This window comes from Chiloscyllium plagiosum, unplaced genomic scaffold (assembly GCF_004010195.1).
Source record: "Chiloscyllium plagiosum isolate BGI_BamShark_2017 unplaced genomic scaffold, ASM401019v2 scaf_99916, whole genome shotgun sequence".
NCBI lineage: Eukaryota > Metazoa > Chordata > Chondrichthyes > Orectolobiformes > Hemiscylliidae > Chiloscyllium > Chiloscyllium plagiosum.
In genome coordinates, this window is record NW_025204270.1 from 138 (window position 1) to 5998 (window position 5861).

At 48.0% G+C, this 5861-nt stretch overlaps 1 long non-coding RNA gene across 1 annotated transcript; it reads right to left on the reverse strand.

Moving 5' to 3' along the window:
- Positions 1-693: 693 nt before the first annotated feature.
- On the reverse strand, positions 694-5252 carry LOC122546362. The gene is made up of 3 exons (XR_006310727.1): positions 5243-5252; positions 4430-4433; positions 694-776 (listed from the first exon to the last, which is right to left on the reverse strand). It is a non-coding gene; the product is annotated as an uncharacterized LOC122546362 (long non-coding RNA).
- Positions 5253-5861: the final 609 nt, after the last annotated feature.

The window sequence follows — 5861 nt, forward strand, 5'->3', positions numbered from 1 at the left end:
AATAGGTTTTTGGGACCACGTTCGACAGTATTTCACCATCTTCTGTCTAGATTTTCCTTTTCTCCTACCCTGACCCCAATTATTTAACATTATACCTAACGGACTATCGGCAGGTACCCCGGGGTATTTTTCATTGTCTACGCTCAAGCCTACCTCTCCCTTATCCGCCTTGGATCCCTTATTTCCCATTGCCGAGGACTTTGTAAAATCGGAGATTCCTGTATTATCCCGTGATAATCTATCACTATTTAGCCAATTCCTGGACCTTCAGTCCCGTGATCGCCCAGGTCGCTTTGCAGGCACCCCCGGTCTTTGGATTCCTGTGTCCCACGTCTCTGTAGAAAAATCTACAGGCACCCCGTAGGTCCACGTTCCTCAGCAAACACGGTCTCTGCAAAGTCTCGCACAGACGAGCCCCAGTCTCTAGATTCCTGAGTCCCACGTCTCTGTAGAAAAATCTACAGGCACTCCGCAGGTCCCTAGACCTCCGGAAAGACGGTTCCCGCAAGTCTTTACTTACCTGGGTTCGGTGCACCGAAATTACTCGACCGTTAACCGTCCCCACTGCCTCGGCCACACCCCACCTTTGTTCTCCTGAGCCTTCCGGATATCACTCGCTCAAGCCGCGCGGGGCGGCAAGCAAGGAATCAGGGACTGCCGAACTCGGCAGGGTGCACCTTCTCCGATGTCCTACCTCAGCCCCCCTCGCGGCCGGAGTGTTGATCGGACGAGCCCCCAAGTTTGTTAGAAACGAAAATTGCTTCTCAATAATCGCTCTAGACAAATTCAGGAAAACAAAGTTTTATTAGCAAGTCTGCAGAGTTGGGCACCCTTCTGAGAAAAGCGCGCCGAGGCTGACAATGTCTTCTGATTAAATACAGGACAAGTCCCTCCCCTCTGTGGCTCTAAAGAGTCACGAGATTCACATTCTAAACCGTTCAGCAATTTTCCATTCTATATCCTTATCTTAAAGTCTATAGCAGATGTCTCCCGAGTTGTATTTTTCTTCTTACCCTGTAGTCTTATCAGTCAAGGACTTATTCTTCTCTGTCAGAGTTAGTGGTCCTATTAATCAAGGACTTGTTTTTCTATTCTGTGTGAGTGGTCTTATCAATCAAGGACTTGTTTTTCTACTCTGTCAATGTGAGTGGTCTTATCAACCCGTAGCAGCAGATGTCTCGTCTTTTATTACAGAGAAGCATGTTTTACCCTACCCCTATGGCTCTATTCCCCTTAGACTCTGAGGTCATGCACATCTGAGTTTTTTGTACCGAAATCGTCTCTCACAGTGGGGGAATGGGAAGATCCCACACACTGGGTCACTGGGTGGGGGGACAGGGAGACCCCACACACTGGGTCACTGGGTGGGGGGAGAGGGAGACCCCACACACTGGGTCACTGGGTGGGGGAGGCCCCCATTCTTGGTGCAGAGGGGCTTTCCTGGGTTTGCTCCTCCTCTTCCATGATGTGAAGGGGCTGCTGCTCCATTTCTGGATCCACTTTAGCCCTATGTTCCTGACCTTTGACCACCAGGTGCAGAGGTGACCAGGCAGATCGGGAGACCTCCTCATGGACCTTGTCCTGGACCTGGCCAAAGTGACCCTCAACAGGGTGCAGGCAGTGGGCAGTCAAGGGGGCTGTTTGTCCTGACTGTCTGACCCTCTTCCTCAGCTGGGTCAGTGCCCGGGTGTCCCTGGGGATCGGGCACATGGTGTCCATGGGTACACTTCAGGCCTTCAGTGGCTGGTGGGCACAGGGGGCACTGGACTGTGTCATTAATCCTGGAAACGCCTTATTCCTGAGATTTAAATTTCCTTTAAAGTCCTCTTTCTTTTGGTCACAGTGAGTCAGTACTGTCCCTTTTAAATCGAGGATTCATTGTTTTTGGGTTCTCACAAAGGGTTTAAATAGACACAAACTGAAACTGGAACGTTTAGGTCAGGAAGTGTGTGTGTGTGTAATTTTGCAAATAAATTGTTATAAAATTGTGCACCTGCTGGTTCCATTTGTATCCTTCACCAAGTGACTCTGGAATCTAAACTCTAATCTGGAGGGGATTACAGTGAGTCCCCCACAGAAGAAACCTTGGGGTTGGTGTAGCTCCCAGGACAGACAGTCATTGTGATCACTGTACCCTGTTGGGTCAGACTGTCACAGGGAGGGAGTGCTGTACAATGTCCCCTTCCTGCTGTGACATGTTGCTGAGTATGTTTCAAGTGTGTCACAAATAAAGTTTACATTGATGTTACTGGCACTGTGTAGGTGTGTCTGGTTTAAGGGCCGAGACCTCAGATTGTATTCAGGAACACAGTCAATCATTTCACTACCAGCTGCAATGAGCTCCCCTCACCTGGTTCCATTCTTACCCACCCAGTCAGAGCCAGAGATTCACCTGCAGTGGATTCTCTTCCCACTCCCACACTGTTCCCTCGGGAATATGCCAAAGATTTGTCCTTGGCTCCTTCCTAATTCACAGCCACACGCTGCATCTCGGTCACATCATGAGAAAACATGCCAAGTTCCACATGTCTGCTGATGACACTCAGCTCGATCTCACCCCCACCCAGATAATGACAGAGGGGGTACACCCTCTCACACTCTGTGTTGAGATGATACACAGACTCCTCCACTTGGGAGGGTAATTTACAATATTGATCCTGACCAATTTGTCCCTTTTCCAAATTCATTCTTGTGATAGAGGGTGCCACTGACAAGGACAGTGTTTCTTGTCCATCCATCCTTGTCCCTAATTGGATGGCTCTTTCAGTGACAGGTGTGATGGGCTGAATGGCCTCCTCCTGTGCTGTCCGATACCATGATCAATCACAGTTTATTCAGAATGAGAGTCACATTTAACAAACCCATCACAAACCAAGTCCCAATGTTACCTGCAGAGAACAGAGCTGTTGTAGGGTCATAGAACGTTGAGTTCACTTCTGTCCCGTCAGGAGGGTGGAGAAATATTCCAGTCGCCAAGTTCTGGGGAGGTTTCCCTGGATTCTTATCAGACAGGAGACATCAGCAGGCAAAGCAACAAGAACAGATCACAAACAAGATCAGGAAATTCTGGGAACACACAGCAGCTCAGACAGTAACTGTGGGGAGAGAGCAGGCAGCTCGATATCTGAACAGTGAAGCCTTTGTCAGAACACCATCAGATCTTGCTGTTTGTTGGTGTTTAATTCCCTGTCACTTCTCCAGGAATGTCCATCTCCAGGAAGTTCTGCTCCTGTGTTTGACGTGACTTCCCTGTGTCTCTGTTCCCTGGTCCCTCTCTCGCTCCTTGTGTTTGATTGGGATTGTGTGGATCAATCTGTGATCCAGCCAATCCAACAGGAACTTTCACTGGGAAATGGGATAAATTATTGACAAATTAGAAGGGAAGCTGCAGGATGAATGAGATAATTGGACAGATCTTTCTAAACAGCTCGCACAGACACAATGGGCCAAATGGCCTCCTTCTGTTCTGTAAGACTGTCTGAATTAGAAACTGGAACATGTGGGGGAGGGGGTCTGGGAATCATTAATTATTGATACAGCAGAGAGCCGGACTGTCCAGGGGTTTAATGTCTGGGTTTGTGAAGCAGCATCTCAACACTGGGGTAAGGCTGCAACCCCATTAAACAGGATGGGGTTATAGTGATGGTCTTGCTATGGAGCAGACGTGAATTCATCTGCCTTTTGAACACGGTGTGTGTCTGATACAAGCCTGTTCTAATGTCTCCCTCCTTACAAAACACTCGATCCCACACTAACCTTGATCCAACACCGAGGGGAGTGCTCACCAGGTTCCTGGGTGATCGATGGGGTGACCATAGAAAGGTTCAGCACAGACAGAACAAGGTGTGGCTTGTCTCTGGGTCCTCTCTCTGCAAGAGGCCCTCACCTGGTCCCACAGGATCCACACACCCCTCCTCCCTCCCCCCACTGATTCCAGGAGGTTTATTTCCACCTCAGCTGCTGATCCCATTCACTGTGGAAAGCCACAATGGAATCTGTCTCCAGCTCACTCTCAGGAAGGGCATTAAAGATGTGAGACTTTCAAATGTTCAATTAGTGCATCCCACAGTTAGAAAGTTGTTATTTTTTCCCTCTGGTCATTAGTTCCTTTGCCATTCACGTTATCTCAGTGTTCAGTGGTTCTTGCTGCTTCTGCCAATGGAAACAGTTCCTTTCTCTCCACTCTGTCCTGGTCCCTCCTGATATTGAACACCTCGATCTGATTTCCTCTCTCCCTTCTCCCCTCTCGGGAGAACAGTCCCAGCCTCTCCAATCTCTCCAGGGAACTGAAGACCGTCACCTCTGGAACCATTCCTGTCAATCTTTACTGTCCCTTTTCTAAATCCTCCACAACCTTCCTACAGCGCGGGCTCCAGAACCGACTCTCGAGTTGAGGGAGAGCCAGTGTTTTATAAAGATTCATCATCACCTCCCTGTTGTGTCCCCACTGTCTCTATTTATTAAACTCTGGTTCCTAGAAGTCTTTGTAACCCCATTCTCAAACAGTTCTGCCACCATCAACAGATTCTGCACATATATTCCCAGCTCCACCTGTACCCCCTTTAAAATTGTATCCTTTATTTCATATCACCTCTCCTGATCTTTCCATCTAAACGTATCAATCCACACTTCCCTCCATTCAATTTCAATCCCCACATTTCCATCCCCTCTACCAGGGGTCACTCTATTATGGACCAGGCCAGACCCCCTCAAAATATTTTCAGAAGTAGCCCAGACCCTAACGTTTAAGATCCAGGAATGGTGCAGCTGATCAAATCACTTGGCTTCAACTAAAACAGAATTTATTTACCATTGAATAAAACACAAGCAAACAAGAATAGTATTTAGAATAACAACTATTTCAAAACCCAACCAACACAATATCCTTTCAACTTAACAAAGAAGCTGTCACAACTTCCTGCAACATCCCCATAAACACATCCCTTGGTTAAAAAGGTAAATTCAAACACAGTTTCTAACAGGAGAGTGAATCAGCCAGGGACCATTCGCTGAAGCATCGAAACTCTTCACTCCAGCAGCTTCTCTGGGTTCCCAGCAAAAACTAAACCAAGCTCAAAAAATCCCTGAGCTGGGAGCACTGGCTCCTCCCCTTTCATTGTCCAACTGTTTAAAATAAAACCGAAAGGCCTCCCCTGATTGTTGGCTCAGACAGTCTCTGGGAGCCATGTCGGCCCCTCTGCCTTTACAACCCTTTTCAAAAAGAAAACAAAGACAGAATAACCTTGTTAAAGGAGCAGCATTGTCACCTGTCTCCCTGTTCCTCTCTCAGTTCACAATATTTCCCCCTTTGTGCCACCTGTAAATGTTGTAATTACACAGCAATATATTACACACTGATCAGAAAAATGCAATGTCCGGAATATCACCCTCTGTGGAATATCCCTGTTTACTTTCCCCAGTCCAAAGCCCAACCGGTAACCGCTCTCCGCTCACTGAGAGGAACTAAACTCCTTCAGAGGTGGTTGGGATTGGGATTGTGTTTCACCCTGCCGTCCCCATCATCTTGTTTCATGGTCACGTGTAGAAACACAGAAACATGAAAAGGGAAGAGGAGGAGTAGGCCATTCAGCCCTTCGAGCCTGCTCCACCATTCACTGTGATCATGGCTGATCATCGAGCTCCCTCCCCTAACCCAGCCATCCCCTCGACCCCTCGATCCCTTTTCCCACATGAACTATATGTCGCTCCTTCATGAAAACACAATGTTTCGGCCCCACCCATTTTCTGCAGCAGTGAGTTCCTCAGGCTCATCACTCTCTGGGTGAACACATTTCTCCTCATCCCGTCATGAAAGGTTATCCCTGATCTTTAACCAATGAACCCTGGTCTGGTCACCCCCA